The sequence below is a fragment of the Gekko japonicus genome, unplaced genomic scaffold (genome assembly GCF_001447785.1).
Source record: "Gekko japonicus isolate JY-2015 unplaced genomic scaffold, Gekko_japonicus_V1.1 scaffold51, whole genome shotgun sequence".
Taxonomy (NCBI): Eukaryota; Metazoa; Chordata; class Lepidosauria; order Squamata; family Gekkonidae; genus Gekko; species Gekko japonicus.
In genome coordinates, this window is record NW_015172004.1 from 1,364,805 (window position 1) to 1,391,041 (window position 26,237).

General features: G+C 44.8%; 1 protein-coding gene across 1 annotated transcript in view; it reads right to left on the reverse strand.

The window, feature by feature from the left end:
• The window catches only part of ZNF385B (zinc finger protein 385B), a 270,256-nt gene that overhangs the window by 125,677 nt on the left and 118,342 nt on the right, over positions 1-26,237 (reverse strand). The window lies entirely within an intron of this gene.

The following is a 26,237-nucleotide window of genomic DNA, read 5'->3' on the forward strand; positions in this document are numbered from 1 at the left end:
TGAGGATGAATTTATATATGCAGCGTTTGAACTAGTTCTACCTGAATGGTTCATTTGTGCCTATTCCTTGTGGCACATCTACGGGGAAAATAATCCAGATTTCACATCCATATTGATGGGGCCTGAAGTGCTGGTGGGTGGACTGGGAAAGAGATCTTTGGATCATAGTGGATAGCGCAATGAAAATGTTGACGGCTGTAATGGTGAAAAAAGACCAATACTATGCTAGGGAGTATAACGAAACAGATTAAAACCCAAACATCCCCTCCCACAGTTGTCCTTTGTGTAAATGTACGAGAATCGAATCTGGAATACAGAGTCAGTTCTGTTCTGTTAGATGAGTTCTGTTATACTTTGCCTAAAACCTGTCTCTTATGCATTCTGAATCACCCCATTAAATCGATGTGCCTGACCCCTGAAAACATGTACATAGAAACACTCTAAATTCTCCACATGTGACTGAACCATTGTTCCAGATGACTTTCTTTCACTTTTGATTCTGACAGACCAGGTTAGGCTTTATTTAATAACTAACACATGAATTTACAACATCTTTACTCATGGTTACAAAGATCTTGCTTATAAACTGCACAACTTCCTGCTACAGACAGAACCAGGTTCAAGTTCCTAGTTCATTCACACAGTTTTATGGGCGACCGTTGTCATGGATGGGAAAAGGTCCTGCCTCTTTCTGAAAACCACCAATCACCTTCAGTTGTGTTTCCATTTCCATTTCATTTATTAGCTTCATTGACCCAAGGTCTTAAGCCAGACATGCAAACAGCAACTATAAAATGCATTACATATAATTTAGACCAAACGTCTTTACGATAAAAACTAGTAAACATACTCTCGAACAGTATTATCAGACCACATTTTGTAAACTTCAATGAATTCTATAAAATCCCATGATATTATGGAAGTTAATTTTAAAATTTTATACATAAAACTACTTATAACATTTCAAAGCCGCTTTAAAAATAGCACTATCGAAAGATATTTTGCCACCAAGCGAGTCGTTTCAGGGTCCTCATCTGCTAGTAGTATGGTTATCACCCAGGGTTCCATAGGGAGGTGATGTTTTTGTAAAATAGGAATAATCCAACAGGATCTGGGGTCAATCCATTGGTGGCAAAATAACATAAGATGATCTAAGGTCTCTATTGCACCTGATCCACAATCACACAATCTATTTGAGTACTATATTTTAGCAAAACGGCCACTTAGCTCTGCAGTTGGAAAAACATTCAACCTAGCAAGCGTGAAGACATATCTAGATCTGGGGGATGTAAGGAAGCTCATATATGAGGGAATTTTCTTAGGTGGAACAATCCCTAAGGCTGAGATGGAGCATACTCGCCTAGCACGAATTGAAGTGCTGAGTCGGTCAGTGTTTGTCACCCTCAATCTCATCAAATTTAGCGCTTCTTGATAATTTAAATTGTTAAGCACCGTAGGGACGAGACCAATCCATTCCAGCTTGTTATCTATATGTTTTGCCCATGTACATTTATAATTTCCCCCTTTTAAAAGATAAAGAAGGCCTCCTTGAGCATTATGTGTCATATAAAGAACTTTCAGTCTCAATTTAAAGGCTGCCTTCCAGGCTCTTGACTCAAAGGAGCATTGTGCGAATTCTTCTCTAAGTGCGCTTCGGCAAGTAGATAAAATGGAAACCACTCCTTAGAGAGGGTGGACACGCCAATCTCTCTTGTGGGAGGGTGTTAGCTGACGGTCGGACGTCCTGGTCGAGGTTCGGAAAGGTGAAATAACTTCTCGGCTACGAAAGAATCCCTGCAGTGGATGTTCCGGCCAGGCACTGGCAGCGTGGCGATTGACATATGGGTCCTGAAACCTGGTCAACAAGCAGCCGTGCGGAAAACAACAGAGCCAAGCCAGAAGACATCTACACCGGGCAGTGACGGCGTGTGCAATTAAATGAATATATGTTGTCTTCCCTTTCCCCTACAAACACTGTTAGTCCCTTGGCTATATTGAGTAACTGTACATCGCTTTGAGCCCACTGGTGAAAGCGATTAATAAATGGGAAGTATTATTATTATTATTATTATTATTAATAATAATAATAATAATAAGCTGTTTCACTGTTAGATCAGAGAGGGTCTGAACCTTCAGCGAAAGGGAGACTGGAGGGGTCCTCTCTGAGAGTTTGCCTTGGGTGTAATCAGGCTAAACCAATGAATTTGTGGAGACAGGATTTGTGTATTCAGACGTTTAGCAGGGAGACCTCAGGGGACATTTGAAGTCTCAGGACCTGTCTTTGGTGATAAAACAAGTTAGTTTTGAGGAAGAGACTGTAGCTGTCTCAAAGCCTCAACTTCTGAGGGAAGGTAGTGAAAGATTTGGGGTTTCTGAAAGGAGCTCACATGTACACTGTGAGAATCCTGAGGCTGAAGGGACGCCAATATTTACTTCAAGGACACTAAACCTCGAGGATACTATATCTCGTCCATTTTCAAGCACTATGGTTTTCTACAGAAATTGACACACACAGATGCTGTAAAGCTGCAATGTCACACTCAGCTATCAAATACCCTTGAGCACTTTACCTGACAAGCAAAGTCTTCCATATGTAGCCCAAAGTGGGAAAAGTCTGTTCAGATAGAGCATCTTAGCAAACCCACACAGCAGCAATATTGTGCAGTGAATGTGTGCCAACAGACTGCTGAAGAATGTGAATAATTAATAAGATTTCATTAACTAGTAAAAAAGAGATACATGAATAGATTTTGCAAGCACTTCTGTTTCTCAGAACGCTGCCATAATTACATAAGGCTAGTATTAAAATTGCCCTTATATCAATTATACGGCACCAATACCCACCAAATTCATAACCAGCTCCCTTACAACCTCAGTTGAGCAATCAATTGTATTATTTTGACAAAGAAGCGTCAAAATCCACCTGCTTCTTTGTGTTATTGCTCGAACCACACAACCCATTATCTTCCTTACTCAGCTCATCGATGCGATACCAATTCTTATCTTTTGCTGAGGTTTCTCTCCACATTTCCCCTGTAAGTTTTCTATTAATAAGCAAAGCAATACCCTACTATTTCTTATGGTGACAAACATTCTGTGGTTTTCAGTGTCGACTGGTTTGCCTTCCCTGACATTGCTAGCTACACCATTCTCCAAAAGTACTGGTTTCCTGCCTATTCTATTTTGCAACTTTTGACAGATCACTTGAAAACAAAAATGATGTATCTATAAACTGACGATCCCATTCACAGACTTATTTGTTTATTTATTTATTTATTTTGTACCCCACTTTTCTCCCCAATGGGGGCCCAAAGTGGCTTACACTGCTCTCCTCTCCTCCATTCTATCTTCACAACAACCCTGTGAGGTAGGCTAGCTTGAGAGAGTGTGACTGGCCCAGGGTCACCCAGCGAGCTTCCATGGCACGAGTGGGGATTTGAACCTGGGTCTCCCAGATATTAGCCTGACACTCCTAACCACTACACCACGTCTTAGACACATTAGCTGTCTAGGCAAAATATTACACATGTGAAAAGTACTCAGAACGAGGAGTGATTTCAGCAAGAGTACTTTATTAAGTGAAGAACAAGACGAGAAACCCCCGGCATGCAGGCCGGTATATATACACAGAAACCCGCCACCAAAACACACCCCCTAGTCACCCTATAGGTTATTTACAGCGGCCGAGAGTCCCATAGGCTCTCGGCCGCGGACCTGGCCCTCTGGTTGGTGCGGGCTAGGATCCGCTCCGCTATTGTTCTGCAGGAACGAAGCTTTGGGCTAGTGCTTGACCGCATGGCCCAACGGTCGCGCACGTGGTAATGGCGGATACATTACAACATGGTATCTTCTTTGTTCCTAATGCACTGATATCTATGTTTTAACCAGACCAAACACAGACTTCTCCTACATGCAAAACTATACCTACCTAATGCCATTTTATGGCTACATTAGCAGCCAAATTCCTTGACTGTAGTCCTCAGCTCTTAATATGCACCTTATCTGCCATGCCCAGATGAATATTTTGCTTCCATTTCCCCCCTCCTAAATGCCTTCCAGATGGAAGGCAACAGCTATTCCACAATGCATCAAAAGGAAAACTTGAGATCTTAAGTGGTTTTGACAACTTCAGACAAAACACGGAGAATAAACGGGCGGTGAGCGGATTCCAACCAAAGATATCTGAAACCTTTAAAAAAGTTGCTTCGATTCATAGGTGAAAACAGTACAATGCCTGTTAGATCGCCGCTAACAAAGATCCGGAGAGTGATTTCAGCAAAGTGATCAGCTTTATTGAAGGTACAAACAAGCACTTAAAGGCATTCATAACCAAAACAGATTAACATTGGGAGCTAGGCTCCTTTTAAACCTTCCCGGGCTAACATAGCCACGCCTCTGTACAATTAACAACCAATGAGGTTGATCGGATAAAGACCAATGAGAGTCTTTCCCTCTCAGGGAGCTGGTACAGTCCTGATTGGTCGCTGTTGTAGAGCGACCAATAGTAAGGCAGGTCGGAGGAGCCTTCGCCCGGCTCGAAGCTTTACATGGGGAGTGAATGAGGCGATTTCAGTAAGCCTTTTCAATACATTACAGTGCCCATATCTAAGTCAGAGGGCAATAGGGATAATTTATTTGCAGGATTACTGCTATGGTGCATTAACATTTCTGTGGGTTCCTGGTGTAATTTTCACCAAAAAAGAGAGTGGAGAATGGGAGAAGGAAATTAAGAGCTCATACTGGGCACTAAAGCAACAAGAGGTGGAAACATACTTCAATTCAATAGGTATTTGAATGAATGAGGAACAGTGCCATGTTATTTCTTTCCCCTGCTGAAGTTCAGAAGTTTGTCCCCTTTGAGAATCCATATTCTGACACAACAGACTAGACTTCCCCTTATGCCACTGGTACTCAAACCTTTTAAGGGAGGCTCAGTTCTACTTTTCAGAGCCCATTTGCAAAGTTCTTGCCCTCTCCCCAACATACAATTCAAAAACAACACACAATTAATATGGAACTACTTTCTATTGCACTTTTCTTTTTTAGCATTTACAAATGCATAGCCTTTTTGAGCAGTCAGCCCTATTTCACAGCCCCTTCTACACAATGCTGCAGAAGCAAACCTGAATAGGCCATCAAGCCTCCCGGTTCCACCTCGCCTTGCAACCCAGTTGGGAAAGGAATAAAATATAAACTGTCCCTTGAGAAATTTCCTTGACTTCAGATACTAAGAAAGGGGTCTGGACCATAGTCCTGGATATGCTGAGAACTGCCAGTTTACAACACTGAGCTGGCATTTGAGCTCAAGCACTCTGTCCCAATGCCAGCGCTCCTTTAGAAATAAACTTTTATATGTAGCGCAGGGTGCTCCCAACCTAACAGGCAAATGGTCATCATTTCTGGCAAATATATCACCCCTTCTCTTTCCTGCTGTCACTGTTTAGTTCACTGCATTCAGATATAACCACAAACAGATTTTTCTGTGACAGACGTAAATGGAGTTTGTTTCTCACAGGAGCGCCCCCCCCCCCCGAAAGCTATCAGGTTTGGGGAAGGCTTCCATCAAGCTTCCATTTCCTGTGATGTTTGAATGTAGGCACCCGGATGAACTGGAGTATATTTCCTCTGTACAAAAGGGGGTTCTAAACTTTGGTTGAACTCAAGATCAAAACAGGCCCTCGCCGAGGTCAAGAGAGGCCTGGGCCACTTCCATTTTTGAGGGGCCCCCCCCAGTAAATTAAAAAAGGAAGAAGTGTGAAAACAATGATACAAAATTAGTAGTAAAAGTAAAGGTAAAGGTTTCCCTTGCTTGAAAGCCAGTCGAATCCGACTCTAGGGTTGCGATGCTCATCTCCGTTTCAAAGCCGAAGAGCCAGCGCTGTCCGAAGACATTTCCGTGGTCATGTGGCCGGCATGACTAAACCCCAAGGCGCACGGAACGCTGTTACCTTCCCACTGAAGTGGTACCTATTTATCTACTTGCAATTTCTTGCTTTCGAACTGCTAGGTTGGCAGGAGCTGGAACTAGAGACAGGAGCTCACTCTGTCATGCGGCACACTCGGGTCTCGAACTGCTGAACTACCGACCTTCCACAGCCTGCAGTTCAGCGTCTTAACCACTTGAGCCACCGCAGCTCCCAAAATTAGTAGTAGTATTGTATTTTAAATGCTTACATTTAATACAATAAGAAAAAAGAATATTGTAAGACTGTTCTGCAGGAAGGACATAAACCCCGATTCCCACAGGGCACCTGCATTGCAATGATATGGCAAACTGGAACTCAGCTGAAGCCTACCTAAGCCAGGATGTTTTCAACAGCAGCCCAAGTGAGAAGAGAGTATACACGAAAGCAGGAGAACAGCTGCATTGGGCCTGTCAAGTCAAATACCTTTTATTGGCATACAATATTAGAAGCAATTCCCAATATTAATACAATCCAATAGACATTATAAGATAGATAGTCGTGGTAAACCATTCCAAGGATATATCAGGCCTATAACATAACTCGTTGTCACAAGATAGATTTGGCCATACAAAAATGCCTTAGTCGTAAAGTAAATTTAAATTCTAAACTTTAAAATTAAGTTTTTAAATTTATAAATTAAGACTCATTAATGTGATCAGGGTCATTCTTTCGTTTTATAAAACCATGAAGAAACTTAGCGGTCAGTTCAATGATCTCCGGATCTCGTGAAGCAAGGAGATAATGTACCTTGATTCTATCCGGTTGGCCTGCTACCAACCTAAGGGGGGCTTCTATAAATTCCACTCGAATGTCATTTAACAATTTACAATGTAAGAGTACGTGCTCAACACTTTCTATTTCTCTTCTATTACTTCCACAAAACCTGTCTGAATAAGGGATTTTCTTATATCTCCCCTCAAGAATAGCAGAGGGGAGAACATTAAAACGAGCCGACAAATAAGCTCTACACATTTGTGGTGAAGTCAGGCAGAAAAAGTAATGTGGTGGAGCACCAGAAGGGGGATAGGCCCATCTTACTGGGGAGCATCTTCCGGAGGCAAGGGCTCTGAGCTCTTGCAGCTCTATATCAATAAGCCTCTGCTTAAGCAAGGTAAAGACCTCCACCTCTGACAGGGTGACCAAGTCACTCAGGTTAAAACCAACAGAAGTGATTTTCTTTTCAATAGCCATAAGCCACGCAGAGGGCATTGGGCCTGTCGTGGACAAACCTCTTTTTGCCCTAGCTTCTGAATGCAGACTGTCTGATCAAGGCACAGAACTGCATAGTGTCAAACCTCCTCTTGGAGAGCTGGGGTGACTGTCTTGCCCTTTATCAACTTGCCTTGGTGCTGGTTGCAGAGACTGTCATGCAGATGAGCAGTGTGAGGCGCTGGCTGCTTTTTGGAAACCTGTAGCATGAGACGCAGCTGACAAAATGAATAATCACAAAAGGTATTCAAGTTCCTACCTAGCTCCCCATGCTCAGCCTTGATGGGGAATGTATCCTGACAGATACTGTGCTACAATTCGACTGGTCTTTCCTCCCCCCCCCCCACATTGTTTCTGGAATGCAAAACTTTCTTTAAAGCCTTTATTTAAGTAAGTCAGCGTTTGTAGTTTGCACAAGCCTGAGAAGCACGTTGACAGTTGTGCTTAATTATCTGTAAGTCAGGAGCTTATTCAAGTGTATTCAGAAATACAAAAAAAAAAAAAACCTGCTGAAGGCACTCTAATATGCAAATACCACCTCTCTGTAAATTTGCAGTGAAAAAATATATACGCTGGAAGAGAAAACTGCAACAAAACGTCTAAAGTTTTAATAGCTCACTCTGAGTTATTAGCACCCTAGAATCCAGTGCGATATTCACGTGCTGTATTTAACTACATATCTTCCTTCTAATTAGCAAATGTTATAGTCACTGTCAAGCTGAAGAGTTTTACTGTATGCTGATGCCCATCAATCATTTACCTGGTTATAGAACCCTATTGTTATCACTCTGACTGTCGTGATTTATATGAACGATTTATATGAATGGGTCTATCACAATGCTCTTGCCAAGTGTTACCTAATGGAGTCCGTGACTTTAACAAAGGACTGAATGTTCCTTCATGGCCTTAGCCTTTGGACAGTAATATCCATGGGGCGCAGAGAATAAGAAAGAGTTGGAAGGAGTTTGCAGAGTGTGCAGAGAAAGAAAAGGAGGAGAGCAGAAAGATATTTGCCTGGATTAACTGAAACAAGAACACAACACTGGAGGGGGTTGCAACAGTTGCTAAGGGGAGAGGAATCTACTGCTGAAGTGGCTGTACTGTCTACTACAGGAGTCCTTTTGCCTCTAGTGTGATCTGCTTATATATGTGTAAACGATCAGATTTTGCAAGGACACGTTGCGAGCGATTCTTCCTCTAAGCTGTGGAGTCTTTTGAGCAAAAATTCTACTTTGTGAGCTGCTGGCATTAAAGCTGTGAGCGAGCCATTTGGCTACTACATAAATTAGTTTGCTCTGGAGCCATCCTTCCTGAGCTAAGACCAAAATCTGTGAGTTGGAGGCTTAAAAACTATGAGCTAACATACACTAACTCAGTTTAGAGGGAACACTGGTCGCGAGACATTATTGTTTCAGTCAACAGCAGTATGTTCACTCAGAAGAACTCAACTGTAAAGCAATTACCATGGTGCCTCACATCCCCTAAATGGACGAGCACAATGAAAATATGCTATCAACCACGATAGATGCCCAGTAGGAGAATGGATAACAAAACTGGCAAGATTTGTTCAACATGTAATTTTAAGAGGATCCTGTTCAGATGTGTTTCAAGTGTGTCACAAGTAGCTCACAAAGTAGAATTTTTGCTCACAAGACTCCACAACTTAGAGGGAGCACGTCTGGAGCACATCAACCTTGACCTTGCAACAGATCTACAGCTCATGGAACAGAAATATTTGGACTCTGCTTTGGCATCTACCATTCCAAGCTCATTCTTTCAACAGGAGCCTGTGTATACCTAAAACTATGGAGCCAAACCACAATACTAGCCTACAACTGAAGGAGTATAGCAACTTGTTGTTGCTCAGTCGCACAGTCGAGTCTGACTCTCCGCGACCCCATGGACCAGTTCACGCCAGGCCTTCCAGTCTTCCGCCGTCCTCTGAAGTTTGCTCAACTTCATGTTCGTTGCATCTATGACACTGTCTAACCATCTCATCCTTTGCCGTCCCCGTCTTCTTTGACCTTCAATCTTTCCCAGCATCAGGGTCTTCTCCAGTGAGTGCTCCCATCTCATTTGGTGGCCAAAGTATTGGAGCTTCAGTTTCATTATCTGGCCTTCCAGGGAACAGTCAGGGTTGATTTCTTTTAGGATCGACTGATTTGGACTACCTCTGTGCAGTTCAGATGGTTAATATTTGGAATATCATGGTGGTTATCTGTGTGACTACCCTCCTGCGGGTGTCCCTTCACTTGAAGAGCATTCAAAACACCAATTCTCTAACACCATGTGAGAATTCATCTTAGGAGTTCCAAACTCAAGCTCGTCTCCTCCATTTTTGTGACAGCACCTTTGACTCACCAGGTGAAGAACTAGAATCATCATCACTCAAGTCATCTGCCAAGTCAGGTCCTGCAGATAGACCATAATGGTGCTCATCAAGATGGAGGGCTGATTATTATGTTGGGGGATGGAGGGGGGGGGAGATGCTGCATATTATTATTTTTTCAACTCTCGTTTTATGGCACCACTGCAACAGTTTGCCACACCATGAGTCAAACGAGATAGACCGCTGTCAGTTTTACACAGTTGTTAAAACGAACAGAAGAAACTTGGTAGTGGGCTAGGCTGCAAATCAAGCTGACACACATACTTTATTAATGGTTTATATTGTAATCATAGAAATGTCTACTGTGCCACTTGTCATACAACCTGGGGGGAGGGGAGAAAGATAAATTATTTAATGGAGTCATTTGTAACAGCCTCACACTGGTAGTCCCTGGAAGCTTTTGGGGGAAGGAGTGTCAGAAGGGGGATTGTCGCTGATGGAGCCACCCAGACATGACATCACTGCTGCTTCCCTCCCACCCGTGCAATGCATTAGGAATTCCTCCAATCTCTATGGTAAACATAAAGATAGGGGGAATTCCTAGAGTGCTGTGGATGTGGCAACTGGAAGTGACATCACTATGTCCACAACATCATCTTCCCCACTGCAAGAAGGGGTGAGAGCTGGCAGGGGTTGGAGCCTGCCATGGAAGGCAACCTAGTAAGCCTAATAAAAGAGAGTGGTACTAATAATGTACTAGTATATTTCTTTTTGTCTACTTGGAGGCCAGTGTCAAGGAAGTGTTTTCTCCCTTTCTCCTTAAATATTTCTGACAATAGTAGCAGGTTAAAGATAACCAGAGGGGCAGCTACATACACTTCCATCAAGAATCATCATGTCAAACACAGAATCCCGCCAACGTTTCCTCTAAAGGTCAGGCTCATTTGCACCAATGCCCAATCAAATCTGTATGCAAATGGGAACCAAACAAGAAAGCACTGGCACAGGAAAGATGTAGCTGCCAATGTTCATTATAATTATGAATGTAACAGATGTTTACAATTTAATTAGCATTTTAATGATAAGGACAGTTTAAGTGTGTAAAACACCGGTTGTTTTAAAATATTAGTAAACCCTCATTAACCTTAAATATTTATTTGAAGGATTTGTAGCCTGTATTTTCTGAAATCCGAGGTAATTTAGCATATAATAAAAAAAACTACCATGACTTCTCAAAAATCAGATAATATATTATTGATTTCCCCCCCTGTAAACTTAGACTGGGATCAACAGAGTAGACATGACAGCATGGTGTCACCATTTTAAAGACATTTAAAAATGCTGTGATATCCTGATCGGGCCCGCAGCACAGTAGGCTATCTCTTGCCCCTCCACCCGTGCCTTTTCAAGTGCCAAAATGGCTCCACCACCACCCCACGGCTGTTTCGACACTTGAAAAGACAAGGGGGAGCACGAAGAGTGCCTCAGCCTACTGCATTAAAATGGATATCACATCTGCTTTGGCCCTACAAAGCACTTGCACTTATCCACGGGGGAAAGGATAGCAGATTTTCTCCTTAGAAAACAGGCCCATTTATGGAACACTCAGTGCCTCTTTGGAGGGTCCCTTGATTCTGATGAGAGGTTTTTCAGAGCAGTGAAGAGCACTTGGAGCAGAACAGTGTGCCTGGAAAGCCCCATGCTATAGACACAGAATACCTTTGAAACCTGACCTTATTAAGCTCAACTAGGCTCCTCCCCCCCCCCAACTGATATGATAGCTTTATGGAAATAGACATTCTCACTTTGAGTTTTATTTGCGCTGGGAATTCACTCGAGAAAGATTTAAATAAAACACAATGGCGGAAGGAGTTGGCTGCTATATTGATTTCCTCAAACCTTTTTTTTTCTTTACCTATTTCAAATGCTTTTTATGACTTCCCCAAACACTGCAAGCGGAAAAGGAGATTTTGCCAGAATATATTCAATTTCTTTGGACATTGTTTACATAATTCTGAAAAGCTGCACAAAGGAGAAGGATCTGAGGTAAAGATCAAAGTTCTGCTTCCGTGCTGAGGTGATTTATGAACTTAAATTAACAACAGACCTGGTAATCTATGGATATCTGTAACATTTTTATCCTACCCTTCCTTCCAAGAAATTTAGGGGTGACCTTCACTGATCTCCTCCATTTTAGCTTAACAACCCTGTGAAGAAGATTAGGATGAGCAAAAGTGATCTTCCTCAGGAGGTGGTGGGCTGTCCTTCTTTGGAGGTTTTCAAACAGAGGCTAGATGGCCATCTGACAGCAATGCTGATTCTGTGGACTTAGGCAGAACATGAGAGGAAGGGCAGGAAAGGTTGCATTAGTACTTAGTTCTTGTGGCCCTTTCTTACATGCCCAGGGAAATGCTGATTACCACTTTGGGGTCAGGAAGCGATTTTTCTCCAGGCCAATTTGGCTGGAGATCCAGGAGATTTTTTGTCATCTTCTGGGCATGGAACAGTGGTCACTGGAGTGTGCAGGGGGGAGGTATTTGTGGATTTCCTGCACTGTGCAAGGGGTTGAACTAGATGACCTTGAAGGTCCTTCAAACTTTAAAGCAGGGGTGTCAAACATAAGGCCCTGGCCCATCCAGGGCTCTTATGCAGCTCACAAGCAACTAGGGCAAGGGAGGGAACAGGAGACTGCTTGGGGAGGGGAATGGGTGGAACCAGTCTGATTGTGGCTTCAGCATGGCGGAACAACCTTGTTTACAGCTGTCAAAAAGTGTGGGAACGTCTGCCCAGTGTTGCACCACTGGCTCTCCAGTCCATGTGGATTTTCCGTGCACCCCCCTCTCAGCCCATGAGGCCTTGCAGTGAGGACACACCAACTCGGAGCTTACCAGCTGCTGTCCTTTATATTGTTTATATCTCCAGTACCTGGCATTATGTTTTATGGCACACATGGCCAGGCCCGACAGAGTGACATTTATATGTCAGTTTCGGCCCTCTGAACTAATGAGTTTGACACCTCTGCTTTAAAGGGACTGCAAAAACAGCTGCTTCAGGCTGTCTTTGCAGTCTCTTTGATGTTTAAAGGGACTGCACAAGAAAGCCTGAAACAGCTGAGCAGCAGGGACCACCTCCCTGCCTCACAGCTGTTCTCTGAGCTGTTTTCTGCAGTCCCTTTAAACTTTAAAGGGACTGCACAAGATTGCCTGAAACAGATGAGCGCATCTCCACCACTCAGCTGTTTTTGTGGATTTTGTGAGGAACAGAAAGCAGCAGTTTGAAGGGATTCAGAATACCTTTGAACCCCCGCTTTCTGCTCCATCCACAAACTGCCATGAACTGCTTTAAACGTTCGTGGAAGTTCATGATGGTAGACCTGTCACAAACTTCTTTTGGGAACCATGAACAGTGCTTCGGTGGTTCGGTTTGTGCCCATCCTTAGTTGAGATTGTGTGTAGGTGTCAAAGTTCCTGAGAATTTATTGGAGTTAGCACATACCAGCAATCCAATTTATTAAAAATAAGTCCTTCCACCTCTTTTCACACAAGGGTTTTTCAAGCAGAACAACCCCCTTAGGCAGCAAATGCTTGTTCTACCCAAATAATACATTTTTATTCCCTGCACAACATCCATTTATACAGTTATCATGACTAGCTTTATAATGGATGGAAGGTGTTGCATTTATTTTTTGGTTCAAGACCAGTAAATGCATTCTTAGAATATGACATGAACATCACAAATCATGATGTTAGGTCAGCATTGGACGGATATGGCTATGATGAAATGTCAAGGATCCAAGAATTATTCTGGACGTGACTGTGAAGACATCTCTACTTATTATATAGCAAGATAAATAGTCCATGTGGTATATTTGGCTAAGAATTTTGGTGAAGCCAAAGATACTAGAGTCGCTATCCAAAAGTTCTAAGTTTTGTGTAGCTGCTGCCTCTGAGAAGGAGGACTGGTCAGAGACCTCGTATTTCTTTGCGATGGTGAAGTACTAGAGTCCTCTAGGAGCACAGCACTGTTTTGATCACTTACTTCTGAAGGAGGAAGTCCATCTCTTGAAGCAGAGTTAGGTTGAATGGGGAAGACACAAACTTTCTTGAGGAGGGAAACAAAACCCATTTCCAAGCCTGACGGTAGTAGGAAAGCAGTGGTCTGATGATATGGTCTTGTCAGCCGAAAAGTGTTGCTGGAGATGGGGAAAGGGAGGCAGACAGATGCTGTGTGAATCCTCAAAAGTCCCACTTGGAGCCTAAAGCGCCCTTGGGTGGATGTGAGTCTTGTGAGTCAATGGCCTATTATGCATGGGTGTTTTCCCGCGCTTTCACCGTGCATATCCACTGGGTTTTCTTTGTCATTCTGCACTGATTTTCCTCCTTTTAGTGCTCAGTTTGCTTTTTCGTCACTGTTTCCCCAGGTTTTCTGACAGTGCTTTTGTGCTGATTTCCCCCTCATTTCGCTTCCAAACTGAAGGTAATTCAAAAGTATACAGATTCCCTCGGATTCCCCCCTCCTTGTGCCATCCCTCAAAAGTCACCCCCCCACCCATACCAAGGTCGTTCCACCCAGTCTGCACCTTCCACCCACCCATCAGTGTACAAGCTCCATTTCCCCCTCACTGTTTTAAATTTAATTTTTTTGACAAGTGGTATGAGTCTAGCAATATAAGACTATCGCTACTCTCATATCGCTGAATAAAATTAAAACGATGGTGGGGAAATTTTAAAGGAGCTGAGTGAGGTTTAGTTCCCTGCTGGTATTGACTTGAAAAGGGGATTGGAGAGCATCCCCAGTGCAAAAAGAAAAAGGATTTCAGTGCTGCATGCAAACCAAATAAAGGTAGGGATGGTCAGTGCGAAATGAAATTGACATGAAATGTAAAGAGAGAGAGAGACTGGAATGGAAAACTTTGTATACCTTTCCCCCTTTAATGCTTTAGTGAACGGGGGGGGGGGCATTTTGGCAGTCTCTGGAAGCCTAACATTAAAATGGCAGCTGAGCCACATGGAACTTCTGCAAACTGCTGAACTTGAGAATCACTTGGGATCAATCCATTTGGAGAACAGAGTAGAATCCACACAGGACACGATTTTAAAAACTGCCAAAATCACGACCAGTGTGCAGGATCTAATCAGAGAATCACAAAGTGAAAATCACACAAATTTGCAAGGAAGGGCAGGAAATTAGTGTTACTATGCAACTGTGCTAGGGCACTGGCAAAAATGCCTCCCCATTTTTTCCAATTTAGTGGCACAAGACTAAAAAAACTCTCCAGAGCTTCTGCAAGAGGACTCCTCCCCCATACAAATTGCAGCCTTGTACAAACCATGGTGGAGTTGCAGTCGACTTTGCACAGGCACGTGCATACACATAAAAAAGTAAAAGGTAAAGGTTCCCTTGCTCGAAAGCCAGTCGAATCCAATTCTAGGGTTGTGGTGCTCATCTCCATTTCAAAGCCGAAGAGCCAGCACTGTCTGAAGACATTTCTGTGGTCATGTGGCCGGCATGACTAAACACCAAGGCGCACGGAACGCTGTTTCCTTCCCACCGAAGTGGTCCCTATTGATCTACTTACAATTTCTTGCTTTCGAACTGCTAGGTGGGCAGGAGCTGGAACTAGAGACGAGAGCTCACTCCATCATGCGGCACACTCGGGTCTCGAACTGTTGAACTACCGACCTTCCACAGCCTGGAGTTCAGCGTCTTAACCACTTGAGCCACATACACAAATGTTGCCAACGATTACAGCTGGCAATGCCAGTTTCAGTGGGTTCTACCATGTATTCTGTATGCCCAACAAGTTCCCCCATACTGTGACACCATGTGACTCTTTTTTCACAGAGGCCAGTAACACAGCAGAGAATTCCCTAGTGCTCAGCAGTATGGAAAATGGGGCTTCGCAGCTGCTTGTCAGTTTCAAAAAAAAAAGTCTTGTCAATTTCAACATTGGTTTCCCCCCCTTTGCCTGAGTTCAACAAACTAAGGCTAAATTCATGTGCAAAACCAGAACCATGAGGATTTAAACAGAAGGTACTTGCTGGTCACTACTGAGCTGCTGCGATAGGGCAACTGCATAATTTTTCAAAAAAAACTTTGGACACCACCCCCCCGCACATCACAAATGACATTCCATCCTGATTTAGAAAAGTGTGGTTTTTAAAATTGTAGCTGCAGAATAAATACACCGGAGGGAAAAGAATGGCGCATAAGGCGGGCACAGAATCCGAAGTCAAGCTTAAAGGCTTACAGCTCTGAAATTCTGCAGTAAGATGTCCATGTGTAATGGGCCAAAGTTCTTATGGAAAGAGAAGTGGTGTGATGTAAAACAGGTGGAGTATGCGTCTAGTAGCAGGATTTCACTGTCTCTGTCTCTTAGCTCTTGAAAGGAGGTAAGGCACATGAACCAAGCTTTTGAGTGCACCTTTTGGAGCCTCCTGTTTTATCAGTCTTCTCACGGAAAAGGCCCTCCCGTTCAAAAGGTAGCCTTTTAGTCTGTAGCCTAGTCTTGGGTTACAGAGGAATAGTGTGGAGCCATGCATCATGCCACACTGCAGTGGTCACGGTCTGAGCCCTGCAATCAGCTACATGCTTTGATGTCACCCACTGTTGCATGCAAGATGTATGGTTTCATCCTTAAGGACCACTATTGTTTGCTTTATCTCCTCAAGAAGGTGGTTGAACACTGGTACCGTGCCATACCGATCAGGTAATATGATACCTTGAGGGATAACACAGCCCAATGTGTATACTGTCTGTCCCACTCCATCCAGCTTTCTTCCCACTTTGTTAGAGCTGAATGAGGGATTTCCTTGGCTTTTCCTAATGAAGCCTCATCCGCAGTTGAGTTTGGTGATAACTGGAGTTCAGAGGGCTTGACCGTCCTCCTGTTGCACCTATGAAGGTTCTTCTGGACATTGGTGGGGCAGAAGCTGGTTTCAACCAGGTGCCTTCTGCCAGCCAACCTGAGCCAATGGTTGAGAAGGGCTAATTAGAGAGGCCTTGATCTGTCCTTCTGACACTGAAGTGACAGGTATCAGGGAGGTCTCAACCACAGGATATTAGGTCAGTGGAATTCTCACAGACATCACCCCTAAGATTGTTTCCAGCAACAGTGGAGCAGTCGAAGATAGCCAGGGGTCATTTCATAGAAAAAGTGGTGCAGGCGCACATTAGCATAACTCATCTGCATATGCCATGCCCCCTGACATCCCCGGAAGTGTGTCAGAAGGCACCACCCACCACTCAGGCTCCACTGGACTCTTTTGGATCGCTAGCTATTGGGGGGGAGGGGAACGTGCAGATCTGCCCTCGCAGAGGAGGGAGACCTTGTACCTGAATATACCTCGGCCTTAAAGGCGCCACTGGACTGTTTTGGATTGCTATCGGGGGGGGGGGGCTCTGCAACTTACCGGGCTGCTTCCTCCTTGTGGCCTGGGGCTGCTGGGAGCAGGGGGCGAGACTTGTTGCATGTGCCTGCCCCCTGGGCTCTTTACTGCCAGAGCTCCATTCCTGTGCGCTCTTGCAGGAAATGACCCCTGAAGATAGCACTGCCTCTGTACTGGGTACCGAAGAAGCCAGCCAAGCTGCAGACCAATGATGCCTTAGCCAGAGGACAAGACCTATCCTTTCTCTTGGTGCGGAGCAGAGACCTTACATGAAGACCTGAAATCACAGTCTCCACCATAAGGGCACTGAGAAGCTGCTAAGATGGGAGAAGTTTGCAGCTAGCCAGCTGTGTCCACCATTTCATCGCACGTTATCAAGATCCTTTCCTCAGAGGGCCAAGTCCATAGCTACAGTGGGGGCATTTGGGGGACCCGCCCCCTTAATTAAAAGCCCTGCCCCACACATAGCCATGCCAGAAATCTTATTTTTGCATGTTTCCCAAAGGCTCATGGGAATGCTTTTGAAAGACTCACCATGACCTAGGTGGTATACAGCAGGACTGGGCTAGCAGAAAGGGGGATTGCTGGAGATGTATTGAAGGTACCACTCTTGAGTGTCCTTCTAAGTTTTCTTCCCCGTGGAAGGGAACTCAAAAGGCATTTAAATACCTTCTGAAGGCAATTAATCGTTCTCTGAGCTGTTTCCCCCCCCATAAGAACTGATGCGTTTGCTGCCCTGTCCCTTGAAAGGAAGGGCTAGAAACAGGCTGAGTGGCCCCCCCCTTTAAAGACAGGCATTCAGATTAATTAAATTAACTGTGAATTAACTGCCCCCTTAAAAATGTAAATGCCCCACAAACAAAAAATATCCTGGCTACAGGCCTGCAGAGGGCATGTCGCAAACAAGAAGCCCAGTTGTGATTTGCCTACTTTGTACATTTAGAAAATAACTTTTATAAATTAACTAAAGCTATTAACTTTGGTCCCTGCCACACAGCAGGAAAAACACCGGCCAAAGTGCGGCTTTTAAAAGCCACACCAAAAGAGAGACGCTGCGGCGGGAACCCATCGATCCCCTGAGCCGCGGCGCGTCGCTCCCCGGCACGATCAGATGCCAGGGAGGAAGAGACGATCGGGAGGGGGAGGCTGCCAAACTGCGCATGTGCAAGCATGCGCAGTTCGGCCGGGGGGGGCGGGGATGCGCCGGTGGAAGGACGTGCCGGCGATCCCACGGCTGGCATTGATGCGGCCTTTCAGAAAGAACAACCTAGGTAGGTGGTTCTTTTTTGCTGCGGGGTTTGGACGGAAGGGGCGGATCAGGAACGGGCGCGGCACGCTTCCCAGATGTTGCTGTGGGATCGCGCCCGTTTGCTGCGCCCCCGATCCGTCCCTCTCCCGGCCCAAAACCACTCATGTGACTGGGGCCTTTATGTGGCTTTCCCAGCCAAAAGAGGCAACAACCAAGTCTATCTGGAGGTTCCCCCCTCACCTTTTGCAGTCTTTTATGCCATCAGCCTTTAATGTCATGGCAAGCCAATAGGAAGCTATTCATTCTGTATACATAGATAACTACCTATAATTCACTACCTAATTTTTACAAAAACCTAAGAATGACAACAAACTACTTTTTGAAGGAGGAGGAGAAGGAGATTGGATTTATACCCCGCCCTTCACTCGGACTCTCAGAGCGGCTTACAAACTCCTTTCCCTTCCCCTCTGCACAACAGGCACCCTGTGAGGTAGGTGAGGCTGAGAGAACTCTGACACAAACTGCTCTTTCAAGAATAGCTCTGACAGAACTATGGCTTGCCCAAGGTCATCCAGCAGCTGTGTGTGGAGGAGTGGGGAATCAAACCCGGTTTTCCCAGATTAGAATCTGTGCACTTAACCACTACATCAAACTGGATCTCAAACTGGCTTTTTGCATCTGAATGCTAACTCTGGACATTTCTGAACTGAAGCTGTGCTTAGGTGCAAGGCCTGTCAGTGTAATACACAAAGACCATGAAACAGCAACTACGTGTTCTCACTTTAATAGTAATGCTTTAACAGTTAATAGTTTGATAATAAAATTAAAGAAGATTTTTTCCCCCTTCCCTGTTTTTAAGTAATGACATTTCAAAGAGGAAATGTGAGGTCACCACACAGGTGCTGGAAGTAGCGATTACCCATCCCCACCCCCTTGAAAGGGTGAAACCCGTCCTAGGTTTTGTTGTATTCCCTGCAGGCTAGAGCCTCGCCATAGACTGTCACATCAATTTACCCAATTATTTTTCCCCTTTAAAGTTTCAGAGTAACAGCCCTGAGGAGTAAACAGGAAATGATTGAATCTGTTTTTTAAAATCCAGCATGCATATCCACAGCATCCAACTTCTTTGCAGATTTAAGGCTTTGTGTAGACCTTACTCATTTGCGTAGAAGCCTTGAGTGTGCACGCAAACCACAATTATGAAGGCACTCGCGTTTATTCCTCTAATTTTAAAGATGTGTGTTCATTAAACAGACCTTTATCTCCTTTTTCCCTTCAACTAAAAACAGTTCATTTCATATGCAGTGTTGGTAGTCCACAAACAACCTTAAAACAATTAAGAGAACAATCTTCCTAGCTCGAAAATCTGAACAACAAATGAATTCCTCAGTTGTACAATAAATGTTCTTCTCTTAAAGCAATGACCCTCAGTTGTACATTACAGAACAATAAATGTTCTTCTCTTAAAGCAATGATCCTCAATGCGGTGCCACCAGAGAGTTCCCTCGTGCCCATCTGCTCCTTCAACAAAGCAGAGAGCCAACCCTGGCTTTCCCCCACCTCAATGGAGCAGACGGTGCTTCAAAAAGAACAGGAGGCACTACAGCTGCCTGAAAGGAGCACCCGTTCAGAAACCGCAGCTTCCATTGTAAGAGACTGCCTGGCTTTGCAACCTCCCAACATTGGCCCCAGCACCTCATGTCAGCCATTTTGTGATTGCCCTCTGCAACAGCCATTTTGTGGCTGCTTGGCAGCACCCACTCCCCATTCTCAAAGAATCAAATGTTCCTACACGCTCAACAAGAGTGCTGTCTGAGAGCTTGAAGATTCTCTCACCACAGTATTTAGATTTTTCAGGGATGCCATGTTCCCTGTTCTTATGTAGTTGATGTATGGATCATGTTACTAATATCTAAGTTTGGTGTAGTGGTTAAGTGCGCAGACTCTAATCTGGGAGAACCGGGTTTGATTCCCCACTCCTCCACTTGCACCTGGCTGGATGACATTGGGCAAGCCGTAGTTCTGATAAGAGCTGTTCTTAAAAAAAGAGCAGTTTCTGTCAGGGCTCTCTCAGCCCCACCAACCTCACAGGGTGTCTGTTGTGGGGAGGGGAAGGGAAAGGAGTTTGTAAGCCGCTCTGAGACTCCATTGGGTAGTGACGGGTGGGGTATAAATCCAATCTCCTCCTCCTCCTCCTCCTCTTCTTCTTCTTTGTTCTTCCTAAATTTATAGTCCCCATGAGATCACACCAGTCTTGGTGGCTACTGTGTCATCCCATTTATTTATTTGTACTTCTATCTTTGGTGAAATTCCGCACTGACATGCTTGTCACTATTGCTTTGGGTCCCTCCCCCCTTTCCACATGTGTTTCCCTCCCTTTGGGACTACTAGAGAGAGCAAAACACTTGGGGGGGGGAACCCTGAAGCAATTAGGGACAAACAAGTGACAAACAAGGTCTCAGTCTAGCTTTCTCTGCCCAAGGCCCTGGAGACAGACTACCACTCACAGTGGACAATACTGAGCTAGATGGACCAATGGTCTGATTTGGTACACACGAGACGTCCACACAAGACGTTTTGGGCCGGGAGAGGGACGAATCAGGGGCGCAGCAAACGGGCGCGATCCCACAGCAACATCTGGGAATCGTGCTGCGCCCATTCCCAGCCCGTTCCCAATCCGCCCCTCCCGGCCAAACCCCACAACAAAAAAGAACCACCTACCTAGGTGGTTCTTTCCAATAGGCCGCATCACTGCCGGCCGTGGGATCGCCGGCGCGTCTTTTTACCGGCGCATTCCCGGCCGTACTGCGCATGCTCGAGCATGCGCAGTTCAGCAGCCTCCCCCTCCCATTCGTCTCTTCCTCCCCGACATTTGATTGTGCCAGGGAGCAACGGCGCCGCAGCTCAGGGGATCGTGGGATCCCGCCGCGGCGTCGTTTTTTCGGTGCGGCTTTTAAAAGCCGCACTTTGCCCAGTGTTTTCCCTGCCGTGTGGCAGGGGCCTAGGTATGTCATCTTAAACACTAATAGATATATTGTACCATAAGTGTTCACAACAGATCAGTTAATCTTTAAGGTGCCACAAAACTCGCTGTGTTATTTTTGCTGCCACAAACAAGCGTGATCCCACCCCCAGGAACTGATTTTGAAAGTGTGTCATAATTGAAGTAGCTTATTTTCAAAAATATCTCTGAATCAGTTTGCAAAAGATACTTCTGCAACTTCCCAAATGTCAGAGGGAGACACACTCATTGTCAGGAGCACAACTATTGTTAACGACGAGAGCTCAGTCATTCCTTCACGAGTCTATTTTGATCCGAGTGTCATCGAACACCCTGAAAATATATTCCAACATATGCCTTGCAATACTTACTCAAAAACTTCAGTTAGAAAAGTTTATCCTTCCCCTGAATGTCCTTGCTAGTTCTTTATACATTGGCAGACAGGATTAGAAAGAGCTTGCAAGGAAATTCTCGGCCAACTGTTTACAACCTGCATAGTTGTCAAAGTCAGCATTTCAAATGCCAGCAAGAACAGTTCATTTATCTAAGGTGGGTGCATTTTTTTAAAGGATTCTCAGGGTGTTATCACACTTATTTCCTTACAGTATATGGATTTTAGTTTGACATCTGCAGTTGTGACATCTGGCACTGTTCTTTTCCTTTTTAAAAAATTCTTCTTCAATATTTATAATCACATGTAAAAGAATCCCTCTTTAGACTCAGCAATGTAATAATATGTGTCCATTACAATTGGCTCTTTGTCAAGCTTAAGCAATTAAATACATTAAGGATCAGTTCTCACTATATTCAGAAGATGTATGCTGGCTGTTGTGCACCTGTAATTCACACCTATCAGGGAAAAGCATGGAGAGATTTATTTCTTGGGAAAATCTGATTAGGCAGTCTACTAAAAATAATTCGTTCAGCTAGACAAATTAGGTGGAATGCTTCCCTCTGGTAGCAGAGAGTGTACTCTTGAAATATATCCCTGGGGCACTGTACAGTAATTAACACCCCCGTTAACACCATTCACTTCCCATGAGGAAGGTCTCAAGCACAAAACTCCTGGCACTACCAGTTAAAGGATCTCAGGTACCTGAGCTGGGTAAGACTTTGGCCTGAGAACTTGGGCCAACTACACCAGGGGTGGCCCAACTGCAGATCGGGAGCCACATGCGGCTCTTTCATACATATTGTGCAGCTCCCAGCAGGGCGGCTGGGGAAGCGAAAGGGAGGCATGCCTCTAGGGCTGCCAAGTTGTGGCGGGGGATCCGTGCGTCTTCACAGGATCCCTGCCACGGGGGACAGTGATACGCGTTGCACCGCCATCGCCAGGATGTGACGCTACGCAGCTGTCCCGTTGCCAGAGCGACACGTAGCGTCACATCCTGGCGACGGCGGTGCAACGCGTATCGCTGTCCCCCGCGGCAGGGATGCTGTGAAAACGCACGGATCCCCCGCCGTGGCTTGGCAGCCCTACATGCCTCCCCGATTGGTCTTCCCTTTCTCAGCCCGTGTTCCCCTCCCTGGGTAGGCTTGAGGTGGGGGGCGGAACAGAGAAAGAAAGCAAGTTTAACTTTAAATGCATTCTCAAAGCCCCCCCTCCCCCAGCCTACAAGTATCATTGGATAAATAAATGTCATTATCAATATCTGTTTTTACCCCTTTTGTTTTTATTGTTGGCAGTCTCGTGTAATGTTAATTAAAAAACACATTTGCATGTTTTTAGTAAATATTTAGTAAAAACATGTCTTGTGGTTCTCAAACATCTCACGTTTATTCTATGTGGCTCTTACGTTAAGCAAGTTTGGCCGCCACTGAACTACGCACTCTCAGCCTAACCTACCCCACAGAGTTGTTGTGAGGATAAAATGGAAGAGAGGAGAACAAATGTAAGCCCCTCCAGGTCCCCGCTCGGGGGAAATGCGGAGAATAAACTAACTAAAAAAATGTGTTCATAAAAACAGCACCAAGTATAGAACTCTGTGACTGCTGAGTCAAATGACTGCTGTAAACAGAAGAGACACAATTTGGAGCTGCTGCCTGTGACAAATTGGTGAAAATTACTTAACACATAATGTAGATTTATGCTCATTTAAAACAACTATTGCTTTGTTGGAGCACAATTCTGTCGATTTGCTGCTTGTTTCTAGATGCAGAACTTGGTCTTCTAACATACTGGATTTTTAAAAAGGAAACTGACTGTTTTCCTGTGCTTTTAATGGCAAGCACAGATATGGAGCAGTTTACCCCTCCCCCACATGTTTATAAACTGATACAAAGAGTCTTCCAACATAATCCACGATGTCAGGCTGCTCTTAAAGGCACAACAGCAGGTTCCTGTGAAAACACTGGCAATGCTAATTAAAAATTAGTTTGTTACTCTTGAGGTAGCATACAACTTTGCCTAAGATTGATGTTCCCCTCTGACTTGGGTAGGGTTGCCAAGTCCATCTTCCACCCCCAGCGGGGGACTTTGGGGGCGTTCCTGGAGGGGGTGGGACATCCCCAACGTGATGATGTCACGTTGGGGACGTCTGCCCCCCCGCCCGTGCGCCGGATCTTCAGAAACGGCCGTTCCCTGTACTTAAAGTAGCCGGCAGCCGGCGTTTCCCCTTTAAGAGCAGCTGCGTTTCCCTTTTAAGAACGAAGCTGGCATTTCCCTGCAAGTTTGCGGAGTTCGCGCTTGGGATGAAACACGGGTTGCACACACTTCAAGGGAGAGAGATGAGTGGCTGTGGGTGTTGGGGGTGGGGCTTTCCCCACCGGCCATCTGGCCGGCAGCGGGTAGAACCCCCCCAAAAAAGGGGGACCCCTGGCAAACCAGGGGGTTTGGCAACCCTAGACTTGGACCTAACTACGCAACACATTGTTTCCAAGTCCTGTAAACTGGCATGCTCTTGAAGTTATGCCCTGAACGTTATTTCTAAATGTGAAGAGGTCTGATTCAGATTGGCTCCACATTGTTTTGGGAGAAGGCTTAAACTTTCTCTCTGTGTTGTTTTCTGAACCCAAACTGGCCCAAACCGCTGTCCCCACCATTCTGATCTGAATCAGGCCCCTTTGTGCGTGGGAAATTAAGTTCCAAGCATGGAATTCCCTGAGCATGTCTGCTGACAGGTCCCAGGGATGGATCCAGGAACAATCTATCACTGTAAGGCGTGTGTTAGTGGGAGTCTGCCAATCAGTGTGTGTCAGGACAATGGTGACTGCCATTTTGTGTGAACTGGACAACGCATGGATTTTCCATACACAGAAATTCCTTCCACACATTGTCCAGTCCACACAATTCAGTAATCACACATCATGGAGGATGGGTAGTACCTGTGGTTGGCAAGCTCCCAGTCTGAGTGAATGTAATGCCGGCACAGGTCTGTAGTTAGGCCCTGAATCAATAAAGAACTCCCAGGTACATAACATACTGAATATTTTCCTTCAGTGGTTACTTCCACTTTTAAGTGAACGCTTAGGACTGCACCACTGAATACTTCGATGACAGAATAATTAAGCCATTTTCTTCCCACAACCCAGTATGATATAACTGCATATTCTTGACCCCTTAACCTCTCCGGGTGGCCACCAAATTTCCCACGCCAGTCTAAGCCCCCAGATTATATTTGGACTGTGGAGGTTGTAGAAAGAAAGGATTTCATTTAAAAAAAATAAAAATAAAGCTACTGGTAACTGCAATGGCAACAAAAAACCCCCTGAAGATAGTTCTATCATAGTAACAGAAGTCCTGCATTTAGAGTTCCAAATATTCCCCTTTGTTGTTATCAGCCAATTCAGATAGGGACTGCTATTTCTGACCTCAAATAGTTTCACAGAACGGCTGTTTACCTCACTAGGACAAAGGCAGGCATGATACATAGTGTGTGAAATGAATTCCTGGCTTCCCTTGCAACTGATTGGGAGAAGCTGGAAAATCAGGAATTGCCAGCTTGGGTACCAGCTCCAATTTCTCTTCCCTTTTTGCAGAGGTATTGTGTTTGGTTCTGTCAAAGCTCTACTGAGTGAGCCTCGTGTACTAAAACTTCTTAGAAAAACCTTGTAGGACATCAAACAAGCAGACACACAAATTTGGCAAGTACTATCCCAAATTATTTCCCTGTGACACCATTCTTAACACTGACCAAAAAGAAGACAAAAGCTCCAGTTTGCACGCTAAAGAGACCACTTGATGCTTACCTTAGTTATAGGATTAGAGCTCAAGACAACATTTAGGCATTAGATGTGGAACTAGGTATCTAGCCATAAATAATTGCTTCATTTCACCATAGTGCTTTTGCTAGGAGACAGCAGGTGAGCGATAAGCCTGAGCAAATCCTGCTCCCTGACACCACCGCTACTTAGCTCTAATTACAGTTAAGGAGAAAGTTTGCAACTTGACTCCAGAATGAGGACAGCCTACCAGGTGACATCACCACACCAAAGCCTGACAAGATAGATTTCCCTATTTTCCCTCCAAACAAATTCAAGTACACTGCTTTCACCTTCCCCTTAGTACTAAGCTCTTCATTTGTAATACTTCTGTGAAATCATTTCAAGTTATTGCCTGCTTTAATAAGTCTAGAACAATACACATAACAGGCATGAAAGGAAGTTTCTGATGAAGCCGCAATCAAGAAAATCCTTCTGGCGCTCAACTATTACTGCTCTTCAACAGTCCTCCGTCCAAAATGCTTTTTTTTTTTTTTGAGGGGGAGGGAGAGAACTGAACTGTCGGTTGACTCAGGTAACCCCAGGGAACATAAATCCCTGCCCCTGAAGACTGGCTACTTGGAGGCTGTATGATTTGTCCTATTAAATCAGCTATTTACTTATAAGGAGGAGCTGTGGTGGCTCAAGTGGTTAAGACGCTGAACTGCAGGCTGTGAAAGGTCAGTAGTTCAGCAGTTCGAGACCCGGGTGCTGCATGACGGAGTGAGCTCCCGTCTCTAGTTCCAGCTCCTGCTAACCTAGCAGTTCGAAAGCAAGAAATTGCAAGTAGATAAATAGGTACCACTTCGGTGGGAAGGTAACAGCGTTCCGTGCGCCTTGGTGTTAAGTCATGCCAGCCACATGACCACAGAAACGTCTTCGGACAGCGCTGGCT